Genomic DNA, 13,798 nt, shown 5'->3' on the forward strand with positions numbered 1-13,798 from the left:
ACTTGATGTGAAGAACTGACTCATTGGAGCAGACTCTGATGCTGGGAAAGATTTAGGGCAGAAGGAGAAAGGGACAACAGAGGATGAGATGGTTGGATGACATCACTAACTCAATGGACATGAATTTGAGCAAACTCCAGAAGCTGGTGATGGACAGGGAGGCCTGGCACGCTGCAGTCCATGTGGTCACAAATAGTCAAACATGACTGAGCGACTGAATTGAACTTGCTGACAGAAGCCACAAGGTCTGCTTTGGGGAATAAAAAGATGAATCCCTATATCAGAGCTGTTGTGAAGGTCAAGTGACACAGCTTGCATAAGCTGGGGCCAGTATCTAGCTCAGATTTCTTGCACCTCGGATAGAAGCTCAGACTACCAGCCTCTTTCCTGGAAATTCTTGGGTGGGAGCCTAGGAATCAGTGTTCAAACAAGTGACCTCCATGGGTCTTCTCTTTGAAGGATGGGGAAACATGGGTGGTTGCAGGCAGTGGTCTCAGCCTTGGCTGCCTGGGGAAAGGAAAAGGAAGCCTCTCTCTGTGACGTTTGGTCACTAACCACCTTCAGACACCATCCACTCCTTCCTCTTCTGCCAACATCTGGGTAAGCTGATAAGAAGACTGAACCCTCCACCTCCCCTTGGCGCAGTGAAAGTGAAAGTCACTCAATCGTGTCTGACTCTTTGTGACCCCATGGACTGTACAGTCCAGGGAATTCTCCTGGCCAGAATACTGGAGTGGGTAGTCTTTCCCTTCTCCAGGGGATCTTCTCGACCCAGGAATCGAACTGGGGTCTCCTGCATTGCAGGTGGATTCTTTATCAACTGAGCTATGAAGAAAGCTCCCTTGGCACAGTGGGGATGTTCAAATCCTAGCCCACGTGCAGGAACCCCAGTCTGCTGACTCCTCCAGCCAAAGCCACAGCTAATATCCCCTCCAGCCCCTAGGCTTGCTTGCAACCAATCCAATCTCCCCAAAGTCTTATGATGTGAGCAATACACTTTTCCCTGTCCTCTTGGGCCCCAGCCTTATTATCCTAACCAGTTTAGAATGGGAGTTGAGCCCGCCTTCCATGGGGCAACCATGCACCAAGGACTTTTAAAGCACTATGTCTGACTGGGCAGAGTGGAATGTGAGCGTCTGTGGCTGCCCGGCCGTGAGTTTCCAGGCCTCCCAGGCAATAGTGATGGGCACTGGGATGAGGACCCCGGTCCAAACCCTCCTCACCCCCTGTCCAGTGAGTGCACTTGGCTCCTAGGCAGCCTTGCCTCAACCCCACAAGGGCAGAGGCTGTGCGTATTTTGTTACTTTCTATTCCTAGATCTTAGGACCATATAGAGAACAACCGTTGTTGTTCAGTCACTAAATCATGTCCAACTCATGACTGTGGCCCAGGCTTCCCAGAGGAGCCTAGTGGGCTACAATCCATAGGGTCACAAAGAGTCAGACATGACTCAAGCGACTTAATAGGCAAACATGGACTGCGGCCCGCTAGGCTCCTCTGTCTATGTGATTTCCCAGGCAAGAACACTGGAGTGGGCTGCCATTTCCTTCTCCAAGGGATCTTCCTGACCTAGGGATTGAACCTGCATCTCCTGAATTGGCAGGCAGATTCTCTACCATTGAACCACCCTGGAAGCTCTAGGGAACAATTAAGGTGCTTAATAACCAAGGGAAAGAAATGAAAATAAACTGGAAGCTTGGAAACAGTGATATATATATATATATCAAGAGTCAGGCTCAGCTCCATCTTAGCTTTCTACCTCCTACTGCTATTCATTTTTGGAAACTTTGGGGTCAAAGAGCAAGTTTAAAAATATAAGGAATGGGACAATTGTGCAATAGTTGCTCAAAAAATGCACCAGGAGTCCCTTGGAGGCTGGATCTGAATGAAGGGATTCCTACAACGAGTGGCCCCTGGGAGGACGATTTTCGTGGAATCTTCCAGGCCTACGTTCCAAGGCCCCCAGGTTCCTGTGACCGGAGTTGTTGAGTCCCTCAGTTCCTCTTCTGGACACTAGATGGCGTCCAGGCAACGATTAGGGCCCAAAGATGAAGGCTTGGGATCTGCAGCCTTGGTTTGGCTGGGGCCGCCCCCACAATGACCCCGGAGAGGTGGGCATTGTCATCCTGACTGTGGGCAGGAGATCAGAGAGGGTCAGCGGGGTCACATGAGGACCGCATGGCTCTAAGTCCACATCCAGCCTGTGAGCAGGGCTGGGAAGCAGGCGAGGGCAGGGGCTCAGCGTGCTGCCCGCTGTGAAGGAGCCGGTCTGAGCCGGTCTCTGCCCCCATCAGCGTCGGTCTCACTAGCCTGGGAGATGAAGGGCTTGCAAAGCCCGATGAGGCCTTGTGCTCCCAGTGGGCTGTCCTGCATCCCCCAGACGTTTTTTAAGGATGCTTTAATGATTTGTTGATGTTGTTCAGTCGCTCAGTTGTGTCTGACTCTTTGTGACCCTGTGGACTGTAGCCTGCCAGGCTCCTCTGTCCATGGCATTCTCCAGGCAAGAATACTGGAGTGGGTTGCCATTTCCTTCTCCAGGGGGTCTTCCCAACCCAGGGACCCATCTCTTGGGTCTCCTGCATTGGCAGGCGGATTCTTTCCCCCTGAGCCACCAGGGAAGCCCTTGCATTAATAGTAATGTCACCTATTAAAGCTCTTTCCACCGACTAAGCACGGTTTTGAGTTCTTTCCAAATGTCGACATCTTTAATCCTCACAGTAACGCTATGGGGGCCGTGTCATCGTTGTCATTTTACAGGTGAGGAAACGGAAGCTGAGGAATTAGGGAGCTTGTCCAAAGTCACACGGTTAGTAGATGGCAGAGCTGGGACTCAGACCCAGGGCTCCTGGCCTGGAGTCATACTCTCTGTCATTTGTTGATGACTTTGACATGACCAGTATGGACAGATTTGTTCAGTTCCATTCATTTATGGACCTGAGGGTTCTCTCCGTGGCCTTGAAGTTACAGCATCAGAGTGGACCCACCTGGAGAGTGGGGGCAGGGCCTGTGGGGAGGCCGCTGACATACCTGCCAGTGAGGCACTCACAGCTGCTTCCCCAGGCTCGGCCTGCCTTGCTTGAGTCCATCAGACCGTTTTCTAGAAGATTCCTGCACATGAAGCAGAGTGCCACAGCTGTTTCTGAACAGTCTTAATTAAGATCAGCAAGATCGTCTTTTGTGAACAGTGTGAAGGCAGAAGATAACGTTACTGTGAGGAAGGACTCCTTTCTTGCAAAGACTTCACCTCTCGCATCACTTTTAAGGTCAGAATAACTCTTCAGACCTCCAGGGGATAAAGCAACTGATCCCCTCTCCTAGGAAGTTTCTATGACTTTGAACAAAGCTGTCAAATTGCCATTCTTTTGTTCTCAAGAAATTAGACCTACCTTAACCCCAAATGCCTGAAGGTTACATTTGCACCGGTGATTCATCTCATTAAGGTGAGTTATTTCTTAGTTAATGATGCCAAGTTTTGGACATGAGTTGGGTCTTGGTGAAAATATTGAAAGGGAACTAAAATGAATTCCACAGCCCAGTAGTATCAGGTCAAGCCATTTAAAGCCCTTTAATTCTGGTAAAACTTTACCTGGTGACAGGCTGAATGTGTCTCCAGAGCCCTGTCAGGGCAACTCAGGGACAAAGTCCCACCAGCCAAAGGCACTTGCCACGGACTGGGACATTCTGGGCTCAGTCTGGTCCCTCCGCCCAAAGGCCCCTGGACATGGATGGAGTTTCCTGCCCTCTCAGTTCTTTCCAAGAATGACAAGCAATCATAAGGTAGCTTGGGGACACCTTCTTATACCTGGCCTTTGCCTAGAGACTTGAACTAAGGAGAATTTAGGCCCATTTTTCTTTTGCTGTTGGTGCTATAATTAAAACGATTTTCTCTTTCAGCTTGTTTTGTAAGCATCAAATTAAAACGCCTAGCTAGATCATGTGAGACCAGCAATTCAGGATGTTTGAAACGGTCCTCAGATTTTAGCTAAATTGTCACGTTCTTAGAAAAGCCTCCCATGACCAAGCCCTCCCAGCCCCTCCATCATTCAGTCAAGTTCTTCTGTGATCCCCTCCCTGCACTGTGTTCTTTCCCCTTAATAACATCTTAGTTTGTCAGATATACTGGCGCTTGTGATTGTTTGATCTGTGCTTCACCCCCTCCCAACCTTTGACAATACACTAAGCACCATGCTTGCTTTTATAGAATAGTTAGGAGATATTGTTGAACCTCCAAACATCAAGCGCTTGAATTACTAAAAGGAGAATAAAAATAAATGAGACATTTCATTAGAGAAAAAAAAAATTATCCACACAAGTCAGGCCCTGGTCACATGATAGGCTGATGAATTACATAATGGCATCTATATCCAGTGGGAATTTTGTAGTCATTAAATTAGTAGCATAGAAGTGTCAGTAGTAGCATCAGTAGAAGTATCAGTTGACTAAGGTGTTTAACTTATCTTTTGAAATAGCAGTTTATAAAGCAATCCATGAGTCCATCAAAAATTACAAAAATGTGGGACTTCCCTAGTGTTTCAATGGTTAAGTATCCATCTTCCAATGCAGAGGATGCGGGCTCAATCTCTGATTGGAGAGCCACATGCCACGGAGCAGCTGAGCCTGGTAGCACGCTGCAACTAGAGAGAAGCCAGGAAACAGCAACGAGAGATCCACGTGCCTTCACTAAGACACGATGCAGTCAGAAATAAATACAAAAAGAGTTGACATTTTACAAAACTGTGTGTACGAGATAATGTGTGAAAGCATAGACTCTAGAACATTAGGAGCTCTTCATGGCACCAAACACGAACAACAACCTAACCCCCTCCCCCTGAACAATGTCTACAGGGCATTTTAAGTGAGGTTGGACCCAGAGGATGGCTTCAAATGGAGGGAGAGATCTTGGAGATGGCTGGGAAGAGACTTGTCTCTGGGGGCCTCTCCTTGGGCAGTGTGGTGGTAGGGGTGTATTCTTTCCACAGGAGCTGATTGTATCTGGGATCTGTCCAACTGCATCTGTCTTTCCTACCAGGGAACAGACTCCCTCCCCACAACCTCAGGTGGATTCCACCGCCTTTCAGGCTCTCTTCCTACTGAAGAAGTCTCATTCTATTATTAAGATCCAGTCCTGCTCACTAGTTTCAATCTCACATTCCATTTTAAAGTTCTGAGCAGGCTTTAAATGGGCATTGGCTCTGGCCTCCTTTATTCCTGGTTTGGGGTTGGGGGATTAGGGAGGGAAAGGAAAAAAAACCTGTCCCCTTCTCTACATGTATGTGTGGGCTGACTGTCCCCTCCTGGTTTGGTGGAATCATGGCTCCTTTTTATGGCAACCCACTCTCTCTGGAAGCAAGGTGTTGGGCCTGACAATTGACGGTCTTCTGTCTGCATGGAGAGTCATGAGTCCCATTTCTGCAGCAGGCACCTACATGCTGACTCTCATGTGTCCAGGTACGAGTGGTCCAGCTAAGACTTGATGCCCTCCTCTACCCCTCCACTCCCGCCACTGTGATCTACCTCATGACCTCCTGCTTCCGAATCTCTTGTCAAGTAGCTAGTCCTCTTAGACACTGGCTTAAGCCAGTCTGGTTTCGGCTCTTCAAACCCAGGGTTTTCTTGCACAAAAGGCAGTCAACCCTGACTCTCCCAATCCGGTCCATTTTCAATGGCAGGAGTCTCTAGCCAGTTTGGCTTCTCTTTCCATGCGGACAGCAGAGAGTTTCATGCTAAGCCTCAGCTCATCTCTGATGGTGGCCCTGGAGAGGTGTGTCATCTTCACAGCAAGTGCTGCATTCTTAAGCAGCTTCAGAGGCCAAGGAAAGATCTTGTCAGTATCTTACACCCATTTCCTTCTCCAGAGGATCTTCCTGACCCAGGGATTGAACCTATGTCTCTTACGTCTCTTGCATTGGCAGATGGGTTCTTTACCACTAGCGCCACCTGGGAAGCTCCTATGTCTCACCATCCTGTTTAATTCACAGAATGGTCCAGTCTGTGTCTTCCATTTCCCAGATCTAATTCATAGAAAGTCCTTCTATGAACTGAGTTGAAGACTGTCATCTTTTAACTTCTCCCCAGTGACTCTGGGGCAAAATGAATTATTTGATTAAGTGAAGAATACAGAACTCACTTAAGACTAAGAGCATTTCCTTGGAAGCACTGGACATTATATTAAAAAAAAAAAAAAGAACCAGAAATAAACATAACTAGGGTCCATTTATGTCGATTCAGCTGTCTTAAAAAAAGATCACATACAGTCAGTGTTTATCTACAGGGCAGCAAAAACAGCCAACACTGAAATTAATTATTTAAGCAATAGCATCTCTGAGTTGCTTAAGTGATATTTGTGGTATTTTGCCATGGCAACTACTCTTGTTTTGAATATTATTAAAAGTCTATCACACTGCAGTAGTGAACTTCTGGTTTAAAACTGTAACAGGCTAGCAGTCCCTGAGTCTTTGCCAACTTGCTGTTAAAATTTCTGTTGAAGACGGAGAAACTAGGATTACAGCAATTTGGCTGTGGGCTGGCTGGTCACGGGGACCCTTGGGCAGCTTGATGCTATCTCCAGAGGGGGTAGCTGTTCCTGCTTAGGATCTGACGAGATGCCATTTCTTTCCAGATGCAGTAGTTTCCTGTAGCTGCTGTAACAGATTACCACAAACTGAGTGACTTTAAACAACCCACACAGTTATATTACAGTTCTGGAGGGGCATCATAAAGTAGGTTAGCAGGACTGTGATCCTTCTGGAAGCTCTAGAAGGGACGCTGCTTCCTTGCCTTTCCAGTTTCTAGAGGCCACCGGCATTTCTTGGCTCATGGCCCCCTCCTCCATCTTTCAGCAGCACAGACTCTTTAGATTTCCCTACCTCTTTTTCCCTCTCTTTCTCTCTCATCTTTGCTTCTGTTTTTATAAATCTCCTCCTCTGACTCCCCTGTCTCCTTCCCATAAGGACTCCTGTGTTTACATTGATTCTACCCAATAATCCAGGTTAATGTTTTCATCTCAAAACCTTTGACTTAATCACATCTGCTAAGTTCTCTTTTGCCATTTAAGGCCACGCACTTACATTTGAGAGATCAGTTCATAGACATCTTTTTCTTTGGCGGGCGGTGGGGGGGTGGGTGGGTATATTTCAGCCCACCACACATGGGTTCAGATTTCCTGTTCTGGAAATGTCAGGATTTCCTGGGAATGGACTCTGAGAAGCTTATCCCCATGGAAACCTTAACAGCCCCCTAGGACCAGTCTGTCCCCTTCCGCCTTTGAACCCTCTCTCCTCTTGCCGCGTGGACTCATCTGCACCCACGTGCCTGCCTTGAGTGTGCTAGCCTGTTTTGTGCCTCTGTGTTCTTACAGATACCTCCCACAGCCGACATGTCCACCCCCTTCTACCCTGGGTGGGCCCATACTTCACTGCAGAATCCTCTTGCTTTTGGCCACAGATCTGGCTAAGCCCTGCCCAACTGCGGGGCAATGTCAATGTATTAATAATAAAGAGAGCTCAAGTGGTTTCTTGATCTAATAAATAACCTTCCTGTCTTATCGAAGTCATGCATAAAATTTGTATAATTGCATCATGGTAAATGAAATGCTCTCTGTGACCTCTCACAAGTCACTTCCACCTCTGGAATCCTATTTTGATTTCAAATGCATCCATGAGTTTAATCAAGGGGCTTGAGAGACTGCCCACTGCTGGGCGCAGTCACCTCGGGGCGACATTGTTCTGACTGTGAATCGTTACCTGAGGCCTCGTTGCTGATTATTAAATTGGTGTTTATCAAGGTGCTTCTAAATTGCCTCACCCCTCGAAGATTCTCGGGGGAGGCTAGATTATGAAACGGCAAAGCTCATTGATCCCAGCGGCCTGGCTTGGGGTAGTCATAAAATGTGAGCTGCTATGCAGGGAGCCCTGGGAGAGACCCAGCCTCAGTGGGAAAACCGGCTTCAGTGAAGAGTGGTCCAGGTGCCCTAGATAACGGCAGGGCTGGCTTCTCCATCAGGCACAAGCGGAGCTTGCTCAGAGCTCATTATACGTCAGGGGGCCCACAAAAATAGTGCAATTTCTTTTAAACTCAGAAGAAAATAAGCTTTTAGAGTCAAAGGTATTTTAAGTTTTGTTTTTTGTTCACATCAGAAAAAAGAGTGAATTTTTTTAGTGTCTGTATTAGTTTGCCTGGGAAGTCATAACAAAATATCTGGGTGGCTGACTTGACTGACATTTATTTTCTCACAGTTCTGGGGCTGGAAGTCCAAGAACAAGGTGTCAGCAGGGTTGGTGTTCCCTGAGGCCTCTCTCCGAGGATTGTAGATGGCCGCCCTCTCGTTGATGCTTCACACGGTCTTTCCTCTGTGAGTACGCACACCCCTGATGTCTCTGTGTGTCTTTATGTCTTTATTTCTTTTAAAAGGACAGTGGTAAGATAGGATGGGGGTCACCCTTGTGGCCTCATTTCACTTAATTACCTTACTAAAGGCTCTATCTCCAGGGACTTCCCTGGTGGTCCAGGGGTTGAGAGTCTGCCTGTCAATGCAGGGGTTTGGTCCCTGGTCTGGGAAGATTCCACGCGCTGTAGGGCAGCTAAGCCCATGCACCACAACTCCTGAGCCCACACGCTCTGCCTACAGCCCTTGCTCTCCAACAAGTGAAGCCACTGAAATGAGAAGCCAGCACACTGGGACTAGAGACAGCCCACGTGCAGCAATGAGGACCCAGCACGGCCAAAAATAATTTGTTTTTTCTTTCTCCAAATACAGTCACATTCTGAGGTCCTGGGGATTAAGGCTTCACCATGTGAATTTGTACGCGTGAAGGTGGGCCATACGATTCACCCTATAACCAGGGCCACAAAAATTGTGTTAGGACGGGATGGGCCGTAGAAGTTGTGGTTTGGCTCCTGTGATAGCTGACTGCTTTGGTTTCCGCAAGGAGGCGGGTGGAGCAGGAAGGTATCTGGGCAGAGGAGACTTTCGAGAAGGATCAGCGGCCCTACAGCGAAGGCTTCAATGCGTTTACCAGCAGCATCCGTAGCTACTTTGTTGGCTCAAGCTCAAAAGAACACAGGACCAGCGAAGCACGTTGCAGTTCATATTTCACCTTCTCCTTGAAGGTGAAATATTTGCTGGGCCAGCTATAAAAAGAGAAATTTTATACACTGGACTCATTACACATTGAAGTATTTTCTACAAAACTGTGGAGACCCGAGCCAGAGCCTCTGCTGAGCTCAGGAAAGGAAACCATCAATGTGTTTCACAGGCCCCGCAACTGATGAGAAAACAGCAGGGAGCGTCCCAGTGACTCAGGATGAGGCACCCGGCCCAGAGCCTGATTCACTCCGGCCGGGGAAGACCACATCCTTCCTCCCGTTTCTGCTTTTCGTTGAACAGGCTGTCGTGTGTGTTCAGAGTTCTGCAGACGTTCATCACCTCCACAGACATTAAAGGAGACTTTCCAACGTGGAGGAGTGCGTGCTGTCCCCAAGGTCAGCGAAAGCCAACCAGAAGGTCACTGCAAGGAGAAGAGACAGCCGTGCTGCCCAGGGGAAGGCGGGCACTGAGGGGGTTACGTCACCCCCTTGACCTCGGAGGCTGCACTGATTCCCTCACAGGACTGGTGGGAGGAGGAAGGAATCTTGGGAGAGAAGGTTCTAGCAAAATACCCAGTGTGGTACTTGTGAGATGCGTGCAGTGCTGCCGTTCGTGTTCGTTCCTTCTTTTCTGGGTGTGCCCGGTCTGTGTTGCTGCGTGGGCTTTCCTCTAGTTGCCGTGGGGGCTGCTCTCCAGGTGTGTGGGCTTCTCATTGGGGTGGCCTCTCCTGTTGAGGAGCCACAGGCTCTAGGGTGTGTGGGCTTCAGTAGTTGCAGCTCCCAGGCCCTAGAGCAGAGGTTCAATAGTTGTGGAGCAGCGGTTTAGCTGGGGATGACACGCGGGATCTTCCTGGACCAGGGACCAAATGCGTGCCTCCTGCATCGGCAGGTGGATTCTTTACCGCTGAGCCACCAGGGAAGCCCCTGATCATGTTCTAGCGTGCTCTCTTCCATCTAGGGGCAGGGCTCAGGCCGAGTGGCCGCTGTGTACAAGGGGTTGTATGTGACTGGATGACCCACCGTGAGAAGACTCCCTGAGCTGCTTCCAGGAAGAAATTGGGGCTGACTCGCCTCTGCCGCTGGAGAAGAGGTGAGGGCCTTCTGCTGCCGGTTCAGTGGCCAGACAAACGAGACGAAGCCAAAGGCCTTCGGGGATGTTGGCAAGGCTTGGTGGTTCCTTCTACCCAGGTGAGCCTCTGGGAACAAATGCCTCAACCCAGACCCAGGGCTGAGCTGGCAATGATCTCTAACAAGTAAACTGTTAAAGAGAAACCTGTTAAGACTAGTAAATAATTAACATAGTTCATGGACATGCTCAGCGGAGCATTTCCGGGGCATCTAACCATTCATAGTAAATGTTCGTCCACATCTTTAGATTATAGACTCAGATAATGAGATCAAACGGGCCATCAAAACTCCCGATATTGCTCTCCCAACCAGTTAAGTCAGAATAAAGTCTTAAACTCTTCAGAAGTGCTTTTTTAAAAAAATAATTGGCTTCCTTTTGTTTTTAATTTTTTTAATTGAAAGCTAATTGCTTTACAGAATTTTGTTGTTTTCTGTCAAACCTCAACATGAATCAGCCAGAGCACTTCTGCTTCGATAGGTGGGAAAACTTATTTACAGAGTGACGGGAGTGAAGGTGGAATTAGTCCTCCATCACAAAGCGTGGAAAATTCTTTGTGATGAATCTGTGTTTACCATAAGGCTGGTGATTCCCTCTGGAAGCTTAAGTACAACTCTGCTGTCAGATTAATGATTAAACGAAGCAATTTTCAGCTTAATTCAGTAGGATAGCCTGAGTTTGGGTGCAGAGACAGGAAGCTGCACCTGTGAAGGAGTAGTCGTGTGGTTTCCTGGATACTGAAACTCAAGCCCAAGCAGCCTGAGTTACGGTGAGTGCTGGGCAGCCTGCCATCAGCCTTGGATGCTCTCCCCAGGCCTTCCCACTTTCTCTAGGTGTCAGAGGAGCTTCTTCAAGAGGGTCCCAGTCATGTAGACTCTAACCCCAAGAGAGCGATTTCACATGAAGGGAGGCACGGCCAGACAACAACCCTGAGCTTTACTTGCCATTCTGAACCTCACTTGCCCTTGATTCTGGGGTTCCCTCCCAGATGCGTGACTCTGGGAGGCCAAACTGTGGAAGGGAGGAGAGGCGAATCCGCCCCAACTCAGTAGATCTGGTCGTTGCTACCTTGACCTTCCGAGCATCTTCTTGCCTTTCGAGTCAGTAGGATCCGTCTGTCCCTTTCCCCAAACTTGCAGCACAACCTCCGTCTCAGCCTGCTCTCCCCACAGCTGGGGCTGCCCCTTCCCCCCTGCCGTGCGGCTTCCCTGGGGTCCCAGGGTGACTTCCTGGGAGATGAAGACCACATCAAATACAGGGAGATGAAGGGAAACCTGCTCCCTGCCCATCCCGAGCCCTAATATGCTGGACAGGAGCCCAGCAGGCCTTCCTCTGTCCATCTGTCCATTTGCTCTCTGCAGGCTGCCACGCTGTTTTGCAGGACTGGGTGAGAAGCCGGACGTGGACAGGTGGCCTCTCCTTCCTCTTACCCGGACGCTGATTTCCAGAGCTTGCAGGTAACAATTGGCCAGGATGCGTCTAACCAAAGGCTCTGGGCATGAACTTCACTTGTGCCCGGCAAAGAGCCTGCCTCAGTGTTTGCGGGAGCCAGAATATGTTTATGGGCAGGAGGCCTCCTGATAGCTTATTTAGAACAGTCTCCTCTTTTGCTGCCTCGGTGAGACCTGCTCAGCCTCCCTGAGGCTCTAAGAGTTTCTTGTGGTCAGACAAGTCCTACCAGATTAAGAGTGCAGGCAGAGAGCCCAGGGTGTTGGAAGGACTTCCAGGCAGAGCCTCTTTGCAATTAAAATATTAGTTTTAATAGAGGAAGGAACTGTGTGGCATGGGTAAAGACAGATGAACATCATCCGTGGGCCAGCACATGGTTTAGGAACAGATTAATGGTGCTGGCAGGATCGACTCTACTAGGGGAGAAAATTCAGGCCAAGAATAAGGCCTCTTGGCCTGGTGTGGAGCTGGTGGGAGGCTGCTATATAGCCTAGGGAGCTCAGCCCGGTGCTCTGTGATGCCCTAGAGGGGTGGGATGGGGGCCGGGGGAGGGAGTTTCAAGAGCGAGGAGATACATGTATACATATGGCTCATTCACTTCTTTGTACAGCAGGAAATTAACACAACCCTGTAAAGCAATTATACTAAAATAATTTTTTAAAACGGAAAAAAAATAATAAAGGCGAACTTCCCTCCTCTCATTTAGGGCTGCAGCGTGGAATCCCTGAGAGTGGCGAGATTGGCAAATAACCCCCCAGCTGCACTGCAGTGTGTTCCCAGATTTGAGGGAACGGTGACCAGGGTTCCAGGAGGGAGAGGTGGCCCCTGAGATCACAGCAGGAAATACTGACTCAGAGAGATGAGTTCCAGGAATGTGGGTCCCGGTGAGATTCAAATCCAGCCAACAGTGATTCTACGCCACATCTCTTGTCTGCTTTCATCTCTATGGATTTCCATATTCTGGACATTTCATATTAATGTTCACACATAGGAGGTCTTCTATGTCTGCATTTCTCACTGAGCATAAGTCTCCAAGTTCTTTGTCACAGCATGATCAGGTCTTGGGTTGGGAGTGTTAGTCCCTGAAACAATAAATGCAGCTACTAGTAGGTTATCATTACCCCTATCTCTCTTCCATTGTCAGGGGTTTGGTAGTTTCTTAAGGGCAAAATGATTTAATAGCTGGACACTTGCATATACAATTTTTTCCTTCCTATGGTTTAGCTTGGATTTTCACATAATTAATGCAGAGGGTTGTATATAAACAAATCACAAACATAAAAACTAAGCCTGAGTCTACTGTACTTTGGCAGCTCAGCTGGTAAAGAATCCACCTGCAATGCAGGATACCTGGGTTCAATCCCTGGGTTGGGAAGATCTGCAGGAGAAGGGATAGGCTACCCACTCCAGTATTCTTGGGCTTCCCTTGTGGCTCAGCTGGTAAAAAAAAATCTGCCTGCAAAGAAAAAAAAACCAAACAAAAAAAAAGAAAAAGAAAAAAAAATCTGCCTGCATTGCAGGAAACCTTGGTTCGATCCCTGGGTTGGGAAGATCCCCTGGAGAAGGAAAAGGCTACCCACTCCAGTATTCTGGCCTGGAGAATTCCATGGACTGTATAGTCCATGGGATCGCGAAGAGTCAGACATGACTGAGTGACTTTCACTTTTACTTAAAGACTATCAAATGTAACCTGGATGTCAACCAGTTTTCTGACTGGGGCTAACTCTGCCCAGAGCCAGCTAGGGGTGGAGTGATGCCGCCTTGCCTTGTGTGGAGTTGTTTTGGACAGAAGGTGTGTGGTTCTCCTCCATTTGTGGAGAAGATGACCTTGGGGACAGCACACCCTCCCTGAGCTCAGGTCTGCAGCCCCTCTTGATCCTCTTTTTGAAGAACTTTGACAGGTCAAGACTGATTCTTCCAGAATTTAACCTCAGCAGTGTGTCTGCAGCTCCAGAACCTGTTCTTTAACTTGCAAAATTTAGACGTTTCATGTTTTCAATTGTCCCAAGATTGATGAGGCCTTGGGAAACCGATTTATACTAACTACACTTAGAGGAGCCTGACTTACAGCCAGAAATTTGGTTAATTTACTCTTGGGATTTGTACCAGAATAAGACTTGGCAATGCTGCTGTGATATC

General features: G+C 48.4%; 1 long non-coding RNA gene across 2 annotated transcripts; it reads left to right on the forward strand.

Moving 5' to 3' along the window:
• The first annotated feature begins 9,270 nt into the window (after positions 1-9,270).
• On the forward strand, positions 9,271-12,883 carry LOC136164950 (uncharacterized). 2 transcript variants are annotated; one of them, XR_010662427.1, is made up of 4 exons: positions 9,271-9,781; positions 10,043-10,174; positions 11,592-11,667; positions 12,366-12,883. It is a non-coding gene; the product is annotated as an uncharacterized lncRNA (long non-coding RNA). The 2 variants fall into 2 exon arrangements; XR_010662426.1 differs by lacking the exons at positions 9,271-9,781; positions 10,043-10,174 and adding an exon at positions 10,398-10,979 and having other exon boundaries at positions 11,572-11,667.
• The last annotated feature ends 915 nt before the right edge of the window (positions 12,884-13,798 follow it).

This window comes from Muntiacus reevesi, chromosome 1 (genome assembly GCF_963930625.1).
Source record: "Muntiacus reevesi chromosome 1, mMunRee1.1, whole genome shotgun sequence".
Taxonomy (NCBI): Eukaryota; Metazoa; Chordata; class Mammalia; order Artiodactyla; family Cervidae; genus Muntiacus; species Muntiacus reevesi.